The sequence below is a fragment of the Panulirus ornatus genome, chromosome 7 (assembly GCF_036320965.1).
Source record: "Panulirus ornatus isolate Po-2019 chromosome 7, ASM3632096v1, whole genome shotgun sequence".
Taxonomy (NCBI): domain Eukaryota; kingdom Metazoa; phylum Arthropoda; class Malacostraca; order Decapoda; family Palinuridae; genus Panulirus; species Panulirus ornatus.
Window position 1 is genome coordinate 47,879,795 of NC_092230.1, and position 17,186 is coordinate 47,896,980.

The 17,186-nt window shown below is 46.0% G+C and overlaps 1 protein-coding gene across 4 annotated transcripts in view; it reads left to right on the top strand.

The window, feature by feature from the left end:
• The window catches only part of LOC139749613 (monocarboxylate transporter 14-like), a 154,212-nt gene that overhangs the window by 39,346 nt on the left and 97,680 nt on the right, over nucleotides 1–17,186 (top strand). The window contains exon 3 of one of the 4 annotated variants that reach the window (XM_071663745.1): nucleotides 9,717–9,802. The exons of the other annotated variants lie outside the window; for them this stretch is intronic. The gene's annotated coding sequence lies outside the window, so the exon portion shown is untranslated. The remainder of the gene's footprint in view (nucleotides 1–9,716; nucleotides 9,803–17,186) is intronic. 4 annotated transcript variants of the gene reach the window in all.

Consider the following 17,186-nt stretch of genomic DNA (forward strand, 5'->3'; position numbering starts at 1 on the left):
AGCCAAACCTGTCCTGGATGTGGAACTTCCCTACCTCCGCGTGTTGCTTAGTCAACTTTTTTCTTTCTCGTTGATAACGAACCTTGTTTGACACCCTGGTTATAACGAACCTTGTTTGACACCCTGGTTATAACGAACCTTGTTTGACACCCTGGTTATAACGAACCTTGTTTGACACCCTGGTCATAACGAACCTTGTTTGACACCCTGGTTATAACGAACCTTGTTTGACACCCTGGTCATAACGAACCTTGTTTGACACGCTGGTTATAACGAACCTTGTTTGACACCCTGGTTATAACGAACCTTGTTTGACACCCTGGTTATAACGAACCTTGTTTGACACCCTGGTTATAACGAACCTTGTGTGACACCCTGGTTATAACGAACCTTGTTTGACACCCTGGTTATAACGAACCTTGTTTGACACCCTGGTTATAACGAACCTTGTTTGACACCCTGGTCATAACGAACCTTGTTTGACACCCTGGTTATAACGAACCTTGTTTGACACCCTGGTCATAACGAACCTTGTTTGACACGCTGGTTATAACGAACCTTGTTTGACACCCTGGTTATAACGAACCTTGTTTGACACCCTGGTTATAACGAACCTTGTTTGACACCCTGGTTATAACGAACCTTGTTTGACATCCTGGCTTATAACGAACCTTGTTTGACATCCTGGCTTATAACGAACCTTGTGTGACACCCTGGTTATAACGAACCTTGTTTGACACCCTGGTTATAACGAACCTTGTTTGACATCCTGGCTTATAACGAACCTTGTTTGACATCCTGGCTTATAACGAACCTTGTGTGACACCCTGGTTATAACGAACCTTGTTTGACATCCTGGCTTATAACGAACCTTGTGTGACACCCTGGTTATAACGAACCTTGTTTGACACCCTGGTTATAACGAACCTTGTGTGACACCCTGGTTATAACGAACCTTGTTTGACATCCTGGCTTATAACGAACCTTGTTTAACACGCTGGTTATAACGAAACATGTTTTGACATCCTGGCTACAGCGAACTTCATATATGCATGGTCGAACCTCGCTGTAGTGAACAGGAACGTGTGAATCGGTTGAAGGTTTATATTTCTTAACGCGTTCTCGTTATTACGAATTCTTGCTCTTAAGGTTAGACTTGTATACAGTAACCTTCTGGCTGTGGCACGTGTCAGAAGGTAGACACCCAGACACCCCCCGAAGAACAACTGTGGACGAAGAATTGTTTGAATAACACATGTGCAGGTGTTGTTGCGATAAAGCTACCATGTGCCACCTTCAGCGAGGAGTGTGGTGGAAGGTATTGGCCATACTACGGCTGACGTGGTGGCGAGACGAGAAACTTCGTTGTGAAATATTTGTGTGTCTTAAAAAGTTTTGTTTTTATTACGATTGTCTTTTAGTTATATCAGTTTACTCGAGGTAGTAGATGAAAGTGAAGTGTTTTTAAAGAAGTGCACACAAGACTAGCGTGGCGCCCGAGTTTGTTTACATCTCACAGCTGATCGTTGTTGATCCACCGGGGAGAGCTGCTGCTACGATCCTGGCTACTTACTAGTCTTTATTCCTTGCGTAGGAGAAGGTAACTTTAAGACTCACCTCTTAAACTCTTTTATAGTTTAACGTAGGATTGGTTTGGAGAATACAGAACCAGTGAATAAGTTGTATTACAATGTATCGAGCCGGGGGTAGTGTGTGTGTGTGTGTGTGTGTGTGTGTGTGTTAGGCTCATCCACCAGATCCGTACATGGCTATGGTCGTTCTGTTGGTCCACTTTCTCAAACTTGATTTTTTTTTTTTGCTGACGCTCGTCCGTGCCTAAGACGGCCAGTGACCTTGTAGCCTAGTGCTTAAGACATCCGGTGTACCATGTAGCCTAGAATGGATGGGGTTCGTTCGTAGCGCACGACATGAACACACACACGCGTCATATTTGAAATCTGGGTAAAAACCTAACTAGGAAGTTCCTCCCCTCTCACACACCACCGCCTCCACCTCCTCCGTGACCAAATGCGATCATTCAGGATTATGACAGCAGACGTAAGAAGATGGTGTGTGCAGAATTGGCTTGCTGTTCCCCGTGCCAGCCAGCCTCACTTAAGTTGCTGCTCCTGGCCAGCGTCTCGGCAGTAGACGCTGACATACCTCACGTTGTGCAGACGAAGCTTCATATCCTCCGTCTTAAAGTAGTTCTTAACTAATCTTGTTATGGAGCTAAGACAACTTGCAGCACTTCCAGTTTAGGAGTTTTTCTCAAAGATTTTCCCTGGTTACACAGCGGGAAATTCCACCGTCTTGTTACATTTTCCTGCCCGGCTCACAAGTTACAGTCATCTATAAATTCCCTGCAGTAAAGATGCTGTTCTTGACCTCTTAGTTACACACAGAGAGACCATTAGCGCCTCTGTCCTCAAGGCTGTACACTTCGCATCATTAGTGATGTAGAAAGTTTTGGGTCCGTCATGGAGGCAGGACCTGTTTACCTCCCCCAATATGACTCGGGGAAGAGGTTTGAATATCTTAAGAATCAACTTCAATATCCTGTACTGGCTACACTTAAGAAGACGTGGACGTCTCCTTTGCTCAAGGTATACGTACAGACCTTCCACGTGAGGCAGACCTTTCGAATGTCCTTGTTTTACCACCGCTGTTCTTCATAAAAACCTGGTGTGTGTGGCCCACAAGTTAAATGGTCTCCGGGCCATCACGTTTTGGGTCCACCAAAGCTGCTGACGTCTCTACCAACACACTTGATCTCTTTCTTTTTCACATCTACATTGCAAAAATGTAGATCATAAAACCGCGTCAATAATAAAGTAGAAATTAACAAGATTATTATTGAACACTGGTACGTAATGGTCTTAGTGGAGGATACGTCAGCATAAGGCAACATTTGCGAACGAAGAATTTAGACAAATTCGTTTCGTGCGTAATGAAATATTGTAGAACAGTTGCCAGGTCGGGTTGTATCCATACGCCGCTGGCCTGTTAGTTGCCGGCCTTGGGAGTCAGTGCTGTGATTTCGTAGTATAACTTTTTTATTTTCATTTTTTTTTTACGTTTTAATGATGGGAATTTTGCTTCGTTAGGATACCTTGGTTGCTAATTAAGGTCATGTAACTATTCTGTGATGGTCTGAGTGGTTTTGTTTCTCGTCTGAACTGTTCATGTAAGAGAACACTGCCGTTGCAACTCTGGACACGCTACTTAACGCTATACTCGTAGCTTTACACACGCTACCCTATACTCGGAGCCTTACACACGCTACGCTATACTCATATCCTTACACACGCTACCCTGTATTGGTAACTACAAAAATCCACGCACTTCTGCCTGGGTCTCAGGAGGGTTAGTGACGGTGGCGTAGTGAGCCAGCACTACAGTGGTTGTCGAGTTCCAGTCCCTGGACCAGGTTGCTGTCTTTTCTTCCTGCCTATCACAAAATGGGTTGCTGTCATTCTGTTCGCTGAATATTATATACACTCTATCTCACACTTGAGGAACTCAACAACGTTTAGCTCACGCTACTCTTCTAAACTTCAATTTTCCCTGGGTTGAGTGCTACGCGCTATCCCAAGCTAACGAGTTAGCATTACTGACTATGAGTCACCGCAGGCCAACCCAGGGTTGGACCCGCTTGGGTTCGAATCCTGGGCGTGGCAGTCTGACTACACCCAACCCAGGTGTTCATCCTCTCCTTGGGGCTGGCTGGTCGATAGATGGGTACCTGGCTTAGGTTGGCGTGTATAAATATAATGAATAAGTAAATGAATAACGGTTTATTGTATTTAGGCTTTTCGGTTGAAAATACACAGTTGAGGTATTACAGATATTACCGAACTGGAAGAGTATGGTAACAAGTTAATTAACCATGCAAGAGCTTATGATCAAGGTGAGGATGGACATTTCCTCGCTTTGGATAATCACGTGAGCTATAGCTTGATATAGTGGCAGATGATTGTGGTGACGAGCGGCGGTCCGTGGTGGGTTGTCTGGGAGGGGGTTGGAGGTGTCTCTGACGAGGGTGAGGGGAGAAGGGGGAGGATGTTAGATGTTTATTGTCATATTGCCATGTGAGCTGCCTGTGTTGGTGGGAGAGGGTGGACAGGGTCAGCCAGATGAGGGCCTCATGGTAGGTGGTGTAAGATGGGCCCAGAATGGTTTTGTATGCTCTTTTATGCATTTTTTTTTTTTTTTTTTTATAGTTCCTCTCTGTAGCTGTTTAGTGGCGGTGACGAGACTAGGGGGTGCTGACGACATGTCTCTTCCAAAGTAAACCGTCGTCCATAGCGACGCCAAGAAGTTTGATGTTTCTAACCAACTGGAGAATGTCAGGGTCTAGTGTGATGTACGGGGGCAGGATGTGTGTGTGTGTGTGTGTGTTTGTGTGTGTGTGTGTGTGTGTGTGTGTGTGTGTGTGTGTTACATAAATGCTTAGGAATGAAGACATGGTACATATATACAAGGTTAAGAGACGGGGCAACATGACTGTAAAACTCTCTCCCCGAAACGCACACTCACACACACACACACACACACACACACACACACACACACACACACACAGAGTGAGGGGTGACCTGATCACAACCTTTTAAGTTATTGAAACAGATCGATGACTTGGATGGTGAGCAGTTCCACGAAGGATGTAGGGCAGAGCAACCAGAAATATAACATGAAATTAGGCAAGTAGCTTCGTGAAAAAAAAAAAAAAGTGTAGAAGAACTTTTATATTATAAGAGTGGTGGATGAGAACATGTTTAATGCAAACTGCTGACGTAGATTTAAGCTGTATAATAAAGAATTTTCGAGTGATAGGACCCCACGAATGTAAAACTTCCCATGTAGTACAAATAGGTAATCACACACACACACACACACACACACACACACACACACACACACACACACACACACAAGAAGCAGTAAAACGCACTTCTCAGGGATGGTAAGGTACTTATAATGGGGATTTAGGTTATAAAGAGAAACACTGGAGGAATTGGATTCTTATTGTGGTAGCGCGTCATGGAGACTCACGTTCTTAAGTGTGTGCGCGCGCGCGTGTCTGTGTGTGTGTGTGTGTGTGTGTACTGGAAAACATCCAACTCCAGCATTTTAATGAACACACTAGGATAAGAGGGAGTGGTCTCAGTGAGAGGGATTGATCATTACTAGATCTTAGCTTCATACATACTAACATGGATAGTATGATCACATATGATACACCAGTCGGTCAAAGTGATCATTAAATGCTTAAGTTTGATTATGTGGTGAACGAGAATGTTAAGAGAATTGAGATGAGACAAGATTTAAAGAGATTTAATCGTGGAAACTACACTTAAATCTAGCAGAGTCTGTGGTGACAGCAGTTGGGAAATGGATTTCTGTCGCCGGGAAGTGAGGCATTGTCATGAAACGTTCGGTGAAATTTACAGTAGGGGACAAAGAACATGGGTACCTCTGGCCTCACGTCCAGGGAGAAGGCCAAGGAAAATGGGGAGGAATTGATCAATAAGGAGACAGGAAGAAGGCCTGACCTACAGACCGTCACCCCGACGAGTGATGGCTTCAGAGTTCTGGAAAAGATAATCAGGAAGCAATTGCATGACATCCTGCTGAGGAGAGAGAGAGAGAGAGAGAGAGAGAGTGTGTACCTCCGCCAGACTGGACACTTCAGGGAAAGGAGGTCATTTGTGACGGCCGTTCGTAGATTTCTATGAGAGTGAGCTGTGTATTGGACGAAAGAGAAAGCTGGATAGATTGTTTGTGTCTAGACTGCCAGAGAGCATTTGACACTGCCACACGAGAGTCATTACATATAGGTAATCTCACACACACACACACACACACACACACTAGAGATGCGTACAGAAACACTTCAAAAACCATCTTGTGTTTCAGATATCGCTGGAGGAAAGTTAGACTGGAAAGGGGGCAGCCGTCATACTTGTCATAAAGAGAGTGGACTGGTAGGGGTGATATGCAGGACCACACACCGGTCTGTCTGCCTGACTAGTGGGCTGTGTAAACTACAGTTAAAAGTATTCAGAAAGCAAAGGTAAATAAGGGAGTGTGGATCAGTGCGGCTACAGGGAAAAGGAAATCATGTGTAACAAACCTTTTAGATTTCTACGAGAGAGTGAGCTCTGTCTCAGACAGAAAGAAAGGCTGGGTGAACTATCTGCAACCGGACTGCCAGCGAGCATTTACCACGCTGGTGCTCAAGGAGGAAGGTGGAGATGGTGGACCATCAGCTGGATATAAAGGGAAGACTACTGCGTTAGGTTGGTTTAGGTCGAGGTCACCACCATCTGCATACCTCGGGGTTCTGTTCTGGGTCTGTTGTCTCATGGTCTTTGTGATTGACCTGCCAGAAGGATTGGACTTGTGCCTGAATATGTGTTTGCGGATGATGCCAGAGTCATGACGGGGGGCGAGAAACGAGGAAGATTACTTCAGCTTACAAGGAGACTTGGACGAACTCCAAGAGTGGGTCTGATATATGGTTGGTGAAATTCAACAGGAGTGAAACTGCAAAGTAATGAAGACATTGATATTAATATCATCACACAGGAAATAAGGTGCTGGAATGTGGGTGTGAGAGGGGCTTGGGTGTAAGCGTTGTCCCAAACCTTACTGCCCAGAGTCCCACATTAAGAGGATAGTAAAGGAGACGAACTGACATTTGGCAGATATTAAAGCCACAATCAGTTATGTAAATAATGAAAATATTCATCAAGCTCTTCACATCCTACACGAGGCAAGAACTAGAATATGGTGTAGTGGATAGCGTTCCCTGGCATGACTTATTCACGGGCCGCCCAGGGTCGACCGCATAGGTTCAAATCCTGGTTGCGGCAGTCGGATCACAGTCAACCCGGCTGTTCATCCACCCTTAGGTGCTTGTCGATAAAATAGGTAACTAGATCAGGCTAGGATGGATATATATATATATATATATATATATATATATATATATATATATATATATATATATTGCGTTGATGGGATGGCCTTGATTCGGGCCTCAGTCGCCCTTCCCATCTCACATAACATAATAAAAATTTGGTCATCGTACCTAAATAAGCACAGAGCTAGTAGAGAAGGTCCAGAGGAGGGCAACGGAGATGGTGGTATCAGAATCTAGAGAGGCGAGTTCTGAGAAAACATTAGAAACCTTGAATTCATGATATGAAGTTTAGCAAGAAACTGGTCAGAAAAGTTGTAAAGAAGGAGTTGATAAAATCATTAAAATCAGGTTTATGAATTGATTCCTCAATACATGGCACCTGTGGCGTGATCACAGCCCATAACAACACGTGTGTACCCGGATATATATAACTTTTATACTTTTATCCCTGGGGATAGGAGAGAAAGAATACTTCCCACGTATTCCCTGCGTGTCGTAGAAGGCGACTAAAAGGGGAGGGAGCGGGAGGCTGGAAATCCTACCCTCTCGTTTTTTTTTAATTTTCCAAAAGAAGGAACAGAGAATGAGGCCAGGTGAGGATATTCCCTCAGAGGCCCAGTCCTCTGTTCTTAACGCTACCTTGCTAACCCGGGAAATGGCGAATAGTATGAAAGAAAAATATATATATATATATATCTTCTTTTTCATACTATTCGCCATTTTCCGCCTCAGCAAGGTAGCGTTAAGAACTGAGGACTGGGCCCCTGAGGAAACATCCTCACCCGGCCCCCTTCTATGTTCCTTCCTTTGGAAAATTAAAAAAAAAAAAAATGAGAGGGGAAGATTTCCAGCCCCCCGCTCCCTTCCCTTTTAGTCGCCTTCTACAACACGCAGGGAATACGTGGAAAGTTAAGAGTAAATGTGCATAAGAGCAAGGTTATTAGGTACAGTAGGGTTGAGGGTCAAGTCAATTGGGAGGTAAGTTTGAATGGAGAAAAACTGGAGGAAGTAAAGTGTTTTAGATATCTGGGACTGGATCTGGCAGCGGATGGAACCATGGAAGCGGAAGTGGATCATAGGGTGGGGGAGGGGGCGAAAATTCTGGGAGCCTTGAAGAATGTGTGGAAGTCGAGAACATTATCTCGGAAAGCAAAAATGGGTATGTTTGAAGGAATAGTGGTTCCAACAATGTTGTATGGTTGCGAGGCGTGGGCTATGGATAGAGTGGTGCGCAGGAGGATGGATGTGCTGGAAATGAGATGTTTGAGGACAATGTGTGGTGTGAGGTGGTTTGATCGAGTAAGTAACGTAAGGGTAAGAGAGATGTGTGGAAATAAAAAGAGCGTGGTTGAGAGAGCAGAAGAGGGTGTTTTGAAATGGTTTGGGCACATGGAGAGAATGAGTGAGGAAAGATTGACCAAGAGGATATATGTGTCGGAAGTGGAGGGAACGAGAAGTGGGAGACCAAATTGGAGGTGGAAAGATGGAGTGAAAAAGATTTTGTGTGATCGGGGCCTGAACATGCAGGAGGGTGAAAGGAGGGCAAGGAATAGAGTGAATTGGATCGATGTGGTATACCGGGGTTGACGTGCTGTCAGTGGATTGAATCAGGGCATGTGAAGCGTCTGGGGTAAACCATGGAAAGCTGTGTAGGTATGTATATTTGCGTGTGTGGACGTATGTATGTACATGTGTATGGGGGTGGGTTGGGCCATTTCTTACGTCTGTTTCCTTGCGCTACCTCGCAAACGCGGGAGACAGCGACAAAGCAAAAAGAATATATATATATATATATATATATATATATATATATATATATATATATATATATATATATATATCCCTGGGGATAGGGGAGAAAGAATACTTCCCACGTATTCCCTGCGTGTCGAAGAAGGCGACTAAAAGGGGAGGGAGCGGGGGGCTGGAAATCCTCCCCTTTTTTTTTTTTTTCAATTTCCAAAAGAAGGAACAGTGAAGGGGGCCAGGTGAGGATATTCCCTCAGAGGCCCAGTCCTCTGTTCTTAACACTACCTCGCTAATGCGGGAAATGGTGAATAGTATGAAAAAAAAAAAAAAAAAAAAAAATATATATATATATATATATATATATATATATATATATATATATATATATATATATATATATATATTCCTTAGCTTTTGAGTTATTGGGTGGATGGAGGATAATTGGAATGTGAACGTAGTACAGAAATTCAAGAAGTACGAGAGTAGATAAAGTTCAAGAGATGGGGCTCCACCAGGGTAGAACTCCCTCCTCGTTCGGTGCACATGGTTGTTCACACATGCCTGTGTACAACTGTGAACATTGTACACATGGGACAGTTATCCCACGTTGTTGTACACTGTACAGTTTTACCGGCCAGGTTCCAGCTGGTGTGTGTGTGTGTGTGTGTGTGTTGGGGGGGGGGGGGGGGGTTATAGTGATCAACAGTGACGGTGCAGGTTTTTGTAATCTTAAGATAAGAGACAAGAGAAGCCTTGGCTGGAGATAACAAGAAGAGGCCTGGTCAGCCTCCGGGAGGTCATACTGCGCACCTTCACCATAGTCTAGTCCTACTGCGCACCTTCACTGTATACCAGTCTTGCTGCACACTTTCCCGGGGAGTACAGTCGTATGCGCATGTTCAGGGTAGTTGAGCGGTAGTGCGCAGCTTCGCTGGAGTTGACACAGTCCAACATTCATACATTTAGAGTTGATAATTAGGAAAGATTTCCCATGTTAGATCATAGCTCGTTTAAGATCTTGTTTCTCTCTCTTCCCCAGGTATGTCGCGACCAATCGTGTGGCTCAACCTTCTCTTAACGATTAGAAAGCTGTGGCGTGATTGGTGGTCTGGAGGAGGTGTCAAGGTGGAGTAAAGATGACTTTCTTACTTGAGTCTTGATTTGCAGATGACTGGCACGTATTAGGCTCCACCCGCATACGTCTAGAGTTTTGATTGGTAGATGTTGGAGCTGTAGGCGGGCTCAAACTAGGCTCCACCCACTTGCTTAAGTTTTAATTGGTAGATAATGGACTTGTAGGCGTGCATAAACTAGGCTCCACCCTCATGCTTAGGTTTTGATTAGTAGATAATGGACCAGTAGGTGGGCATAAACTAGGCTCCACCCACTTGCTTAGATTCTGATTGGTAGATGATGAACCTGTAGGCGGGCATAGATTAGGCTCCACCCACTTGCTTTGTCTGCATGCAAGAAGGAAATATAAACTCCTGACTTTTTGACTGAAGTCAACCACTAGTTCTTGTGTTAGTCCTGCCTGCAGTGCGTGGCCCAACTTTCCTCATTACATTTTAAAGTTTGATGAGGAACATTGTTGAGTTTGTAGAGTTAGAAACTAATATGATGAATGTCAGACCAAAATTAGTCAAAATATGCATCTCATTTCTCTCTCTCTCTCTCTCTCTCTCTCTCTCTCTCTCTCTCTCTCTCTCTCTCTCTCTCTCTCTCTCTCTCAGGTAGGTGGTAGGGAACCACCGATCAGTTTTTGTTTCTTGGGTTTTACGGCCCCCGCCTGGGTATCGGGAGGGTTAGCGCCGGCTGCGCAGTGAGCCATCACTTCAGTGGCTGTCGAGATCAGCTCCTTTGGCCCAGGTGTGTGTCTTCTCTTTCTATGGGTAGGTGGTATTCAGTCCACAGATACCCCTCTATCTACCACATAGCACTTGACAACATCAAACTCACACGACTCGCTACCCATAACACTATATTTTCCTGCGGTGAGCCCCACGCGCTCGCCCTTGCCCTGTCTTTTGATAAAATCCCGCCGTAAATAAGTAAGTAAGTACTTATCTCTCCCAGCAGCTGTAATGTTATTGCTTTCAGCCATTATCTTACTGCCTGGCGTTGTTATCGTACTGCCAGCCGCTGTTATCTTACTGCCAGCAGCTGTTATCTTACTACCAACAGCTGTTATCTTACTACCAGCAGCTGTTATCTTACTGTCAGCCGCTGTTATCTTACTGTCAGCAGCTGTTATCTTACTGCCAGCCGCTGTTATCTTACTGCCAGCCGCTGTTATCTTACTACCAGCAGCTGTTATCCTAATACCAGCAGCTGTTATCCTACTACCAGCAGCTGTTATCCTACCACCAGCAGTTGTTATCTTACTACCAGCAGCTGTTATCTTACTGCAAGCCGTTGTTATCCTACTACCAGCAGCTGTTATCCTACTACCAGCAGTTGTTATCTTACTGCCAGCAGCTGTTATCCTACTACTAGCCGCTGTTATCTTACTACCAGCAGCTGTTATCTTACTGCCAGCAACTGTTTTCTTACTACCAGCAGCTGTTATCCTACTACCAGCAGCTGTTATCTTACTACCAGCAGCTGTTATCTTACTACCAGCCGCTGTTATCTTACTACCAGCAGCTGTTATCCTACTACCAGCAGCTGTTATCTTACTGCCAGCAGCTGTTATCCTACTACCAGCCGCTGTTATCTTACTGCCAGCAGCTGTTATCTTACTACCAGCCGCTGTTATCTTACTACCAGCAGCTGTTATCTTACTGTCAGCCGCTGTTATCTTATTATCAGCAGCTGTTATCTTACTGTCAGCAGCTGTTATCTTACTGCCAGCCGCTGTTCTCTTACATCATCAAATCACACAGAAGGCCAGACCAGGTTACCGTGTCTGGAAGTGATGATGCCAAGGGCTGTGAAGGTCTTATGTAACACCAGCGTGACCTTGAAATCCCGGACCAGTTTGTGTCATGATTAAATCCCTGCATGATTCAGGGTGGGGGGGGGGGGGGGCACACTCCTGGTGGGGAAGGGGGGGGTAAGGTCATGGCTGTCGGTGCCGGTCAAGAATGTCTGACCCGAGGTTTCGTAAGAGGAGTGAGTGGTAGAGCGCAGGCTTGACGCATGCAGCGCAAGGTGACGTTACTGTAATCCCAGGTTACCAGGTGCCATGCCAGGTAACCTGGTGCTGCAGGTCACCTGGTCAACCTGAAGGGCCACACTGTATATCACACAGTAAAACCGATGTTCTCATTTCCTCGGGTACAAACACCCTACCTGGATGGTCGTGTGTGTGTGTGTGTGCGTGTGTATGTGTGTGCGTGTGTGTGTGTGTGTGTGTGTGTGTGTGTGTGACCTGTGTAGCCGGCAGTGCCCCATCTGCTGGGGCAGCACCCTCCCCTGGCGGCAGGCGTCGTAAGGCTCGCATCCTTGAACCGGTGGCTTTTGGGAGTATGGCCCACTGGGGCCTGGAACCGGTGGTGGCATTAGTTTTACTTCCCCGAGATGACGTGGTCCTCCCGCCGCCATACGTGCCAGTGTTGGGCAACAGGTCCTCACGTGGTCCTCCCGCCGCCATACATGCCAGTGTTGGGCAACAGGTCCTCACGTGGTCCTCCCGCCACCATACATGCCAGTGTTGGGCAACAGGTCCTCACGCTGTGTTGCGGCCCGTCTTGTGTGTGGTGACACAGGTCGTCTTCCACGTGCCCATCTCCACACTGATCCAGACCGGACCTGGTGTGAAGTTGGTGGGCCACTGGGCTCAGCATCATGGCCCCTGGGCTCAGCATCATGGCCCCTGGGCTCAGCATCATGGCCCCTGGGCTCAGCATCATGGCCCCTGGGGTCAGCATCACGGCCCCTGGGGTCAGCACCTTGACCCGTGGCTCAGCACCGTGGGTCAGCACGTAGCGCACATAAGGGTGACCGTAACATTAATCAACATAATGACAATTTCTGGGTTACTTGATATGATACGTTGTACCTGCTATGCCTCTCTCTCTCTCTCTCTCTCTCTCTCTCTCTCTCTCTCTCTCTCTCTCTCTCTCTCTCTCTCTCTCAGAGAAAATATACATAAAGAAATATTGAACCAGGAGGATGATGAACCAGTCACTACAGGATGATGAACCAGTCACTACAGGATGATGAGTCAGTCACTACAGGATGATGAGCCATTCACTACAGGGTCATGAGCCATTCACTACAGGGCCATGAGCCAGTCACTACAGAGGAAGTGAAGCAGTAGGATCAGTGAAGCAATAGGATCAGAACACACAGACACAGACTCCCTGCGCCAGGCAGAAGAAGAGCTGCTGCGATTTAAAGAAAGCGAAATTCAAGTTTATGGTCTATGGAACGATTGACAGTAGACCGTGGACACCATACCAAAGCCCAGCACAGAAAGACATAGAAGGTGAGGAACACTTCGACGATCCACAGGTGTTGTCATAAATGAAACACAAAGTTAAGCAACACACTGATAACAAACTGCTATTATTGAAGTCAAGCGACACACTGATAACAACCTGCTATTATTGAAGTCAAGCAACACAGTGATAACAACCTGTTATCACGAACAGCAGCGAGTGGTATGACAATGAGACCCTTCACAACGAGAGAAGAAAACTAATGGTGGAAATGTTTACTGGTCACAGGAGAAGAAAGGTTGAGGAAGGGGAGCGTCACCAGTCACCTGACAAGTAAACAGGTTCGAGACGATTGAGAAATACTTCACAAGCAAGATGGAGGGAGTGGAACCTATCATCCAGCAAGATGGAGGGAGTGGAACCTATCATCCAGCAAGATGGAGGGAGTGGAACCTATCACCCAGCAAGATGGAGGGAGTGGAACCTATCACCCAGCAAGATGGAGGGAGTGGAACCTATCACCCAGCAAGATGGAGGGAGTGGAACCTATCATCCAGCAAGATGGAGGGAGTGGAACCTATCATCCAGCAAGATGTAGGGAGTGGAACCTATCATCCAGCATGATGGAGGAAGTGGAACCTATCATCCAGCAAGATGGAGGGAGTGGAACCTATCATCCAGCAAGATGGAGGGAGTGGAACCCATCATCCAGCAAGATGGAGGGAGTGGAACCTATTATCCAGCAAGATGGAGGGCGTGGAACCTATCATCCATCGTGACACTTGGAAACCACTCAGACTGTACAGGAATAATGAAGGGAGAGATGGTGGATGATGTGTGCAGGGCAGCACACTGAGGCTATGAAGATTGTTGCCCTGGAGTTGCAGGCATGTGAGGTAGCGGTTATACACGACGAAGCGCATGTGGGAAAAGGATATGAGAAAGAAAATTCGTAGAGGAATCCAGAGAAGAAAATGGAAAGATAATACAGCATTATCTGGTGAAATATGAGTCATGTTTGGACAACTACGGAAACATTTAAAAGAAAACTTGACTTATGGTTGAAGTCAGTCCCAGATGAAGCCAGGCGTGGCTGTGGTGGAATGTTCCTGGCTGCGGAGAGGAACAGTTGTAGTCAGCAAGCAAGACGGTCGGCAGGCGCTACGCGCTACACTCGCCTCTGGGGCAAAATGTCATCGTGGGTGCTGGAGAATAGATAAGTAGATAGGTGGGTAGATAAGTACTCCTGGCATATGAGGGAAGCCCCCGAGGTTGGCAATCCCCTATAGGCCTACTTCTCGTGATCATATGGAAGCCCCTCCCTAGCACCCTCACCCCGACACACACACACACACACACACACACAAACCTCCTGATGGGGTTCGAATTTTGGGCATGGCAGTCCCCCTACACCTCCCCTAGGTGCTCATCCTCTCTCTCTCTCTCTCTCTCTCTCTCTCTCTCTCTAAGTTGGTGGATAAGTGCTGGCTTAGGCTGTCTTGTGTGTGTGTGTGTGTGTGTGTGTGTGTAGAAGTAAAGACAAAGGTACTTACATACAAGGTTAAGAGATAATAGACCATTAATAATCACACACACACACACACACACGTAGTGAAGCCTTAAGTCTTGGACAGCTGCTGCTGGGTTAGAGCAGAGAACATAGATATGCAAAGTAAGCAAGAACCATGATAATAAAAGATGAAAACAAGTACTAGAATGTAAGCGTGGTGGATGAAGGAATGGATCATGTCCGAGCAAATGTAGACAGATAAACAGATGTAACAAGTTGTACGATGGTAGAGAATAGTGAAGAGGTGGAGGGCCAATGAGCGTGCGGCGTCGCCATCAGCGTAAAGTTCACATGGTTAATTACGCTCACTATAAAGACATGCCAACTACCACCATCCAGCCATAATATCTGTAACCTTATTGCTTATGCAAGTAGGGAGGCGTAAGCTACACCCAGATTTGTGTGAATGTATTGTTTTGCCTTTCATTCAGTAGCATCTTTAAATATTGAAACAATACAAACAATAGCTTTTCATGTTGTACCAGCACAAAGAAAAATGATACCCGGCAACTGCTTCTTTCCATTATTCTGGGAAGTGACAGTTGGTGAAATATTCATATTTGTTATATATTTTCTTTATCACTCGCCGTATGTAAGTCATCCAGTGCACCCGTTTATTATAGGAATATAGATGAAATAACCGTCTCAGATACACAAAATATACCATAAACGATTGGATAGGAAGTCTATACAGACCATCGAGTTGTGTAACATCGGATGGTTTTTTTATGGAGAATCGTGTGACGCAGGTGTTGCTTGCCACGGCTCATGTCATTATCTGTTTGCTGGGCCAGGTGCTATCTCCAGCGGGGGTCTGGCTATCTCCAGCCAAGAGTTCTGGCTATCTCTCACCGGTAAGAGTGTATCATGAGGGCATCTCTGTACGTGTGTGTCGCCATCTTTCGGATACAAGGTGGGTGAGGAAAGGATGCCACAGGAAGGTCACATCTTTATAGATATATTATCTCTCGCCGGATTTAAGGGCTTGGCCTATTAATATCTCAGACATACGGATCAACAGACCTTTAACTATCAGTGTTATATCTCACTTCTTGGATTTTACGGATGAGAGATTACGTTGTATTAGCAATGCCATATTCAAGAGGTAAAGTTTTCCTGCCATGACAGACATGCGTCTACACTCGTGGGGCCTCATCCGTGTCAGATATTTTCTTGCACCCTCTTAAGAACTTGTGTCTCCATGACTCCCTCCCACCATGAGGATCTAAATCCCTCCAGGCGGGTGTGTGATCCCTCATGATCAGCACTGTATACCATCGAGTTCGCTCCTTCATGTACATCATTGTTCGTTTCCCTCGTTGTTCTAATTGGCTTTGTTTGAGGTTAATGACAGTCCGGCGCAGCTGGCTTGGCTGACTTCCTTGCCTGATAGTAAGATCATTTCCCTCGGCTCCGAGAGTGGTCAAGATCTTGAATTATTCCCCCAAGTTGATGAGAATAACAGAAATGAAACTTGTTGACACAGAAATACCATCTGCCGTGGGACACAATTTAAAACACAGCCTTATATTAGCTGACACTGACAGTGTTGCCTTTTGGTTGCGAAAAAATATACTCCTATTGAGCTAAAAAAAATAAATGGCTTAATATGCAAACGATTTCAGATTCAGGGACTCCACACACAGCCCCTCACACGCCACTCGTGAGGTGCTGCTCAACCTCCAAATTCTCGAGAAGTTGCCTGCATGGTGGGGGCTCCTTCCCGGGGTCAGGGGCTGACCTCTTCCTCGTTCCCCAGGTCCAGGAGGAGCGGCGTCTTCTCTGGGTCATGACCGGGTGAAGGCATGGGTTATGGGTCAGCCATAACCTTTGTATAGACAGGGCCATTAAGGTTAGGCTGGATCATTGAGGTCAGTGAGGGTCTTTGAAGTAAGACAGGGTCACTGAGGTCAGGTAGGGTCAGCATGGCCAGACAGGGTTACTGAGGTCAGGTAAGATCACTGAGGTTACACACGGTCATTGGGGTCAGGCAGGTTATACCAGCCAGGGTTGCTGAGGACAGTCAGGCAGGGTCACACCACACTGCTGTCATGCATGGTGCGTGCCAACAGATGATGTGGTGGAGCCTGACGTTGGAGAGGGAGGGTGGTGGACTGAGCTGATGAAGGCACAACATGACCCTCCTCCTCCACCCCCCGTGTTCTGCAGCACTTGTTTGCTTCAGTGCTAACAGAGAAATACGGAGAAAGTCCAGCAGCAGTAGACCAGCACTGGGTCCTTCCGAGGCTGTTTGTGGTGATGGAAAAGATCAGGAAGTCTGAGATTCGTATGGTACGAGCAGAAAGGCTTAAACGTGATTTAAGAAGAACCTGTAGGCTGGTTATGTAACTCAGGAGGCGCAGACACCGTTAGTGCTAACAGACTTGAAAGGAAATATTTATCAAATCTGTTCTTAAACATGTCTGTTGTGCTGCTCTCAACCGCTCTAATTGGTAAACAATTCCCTGTGTCAACAACCCTGTTGAAGGAAAGGTACTTCGCTTCATTCAAGGTAAAATGTTTACCCACGAATTTGTAGCTGTTACTTTAAGCG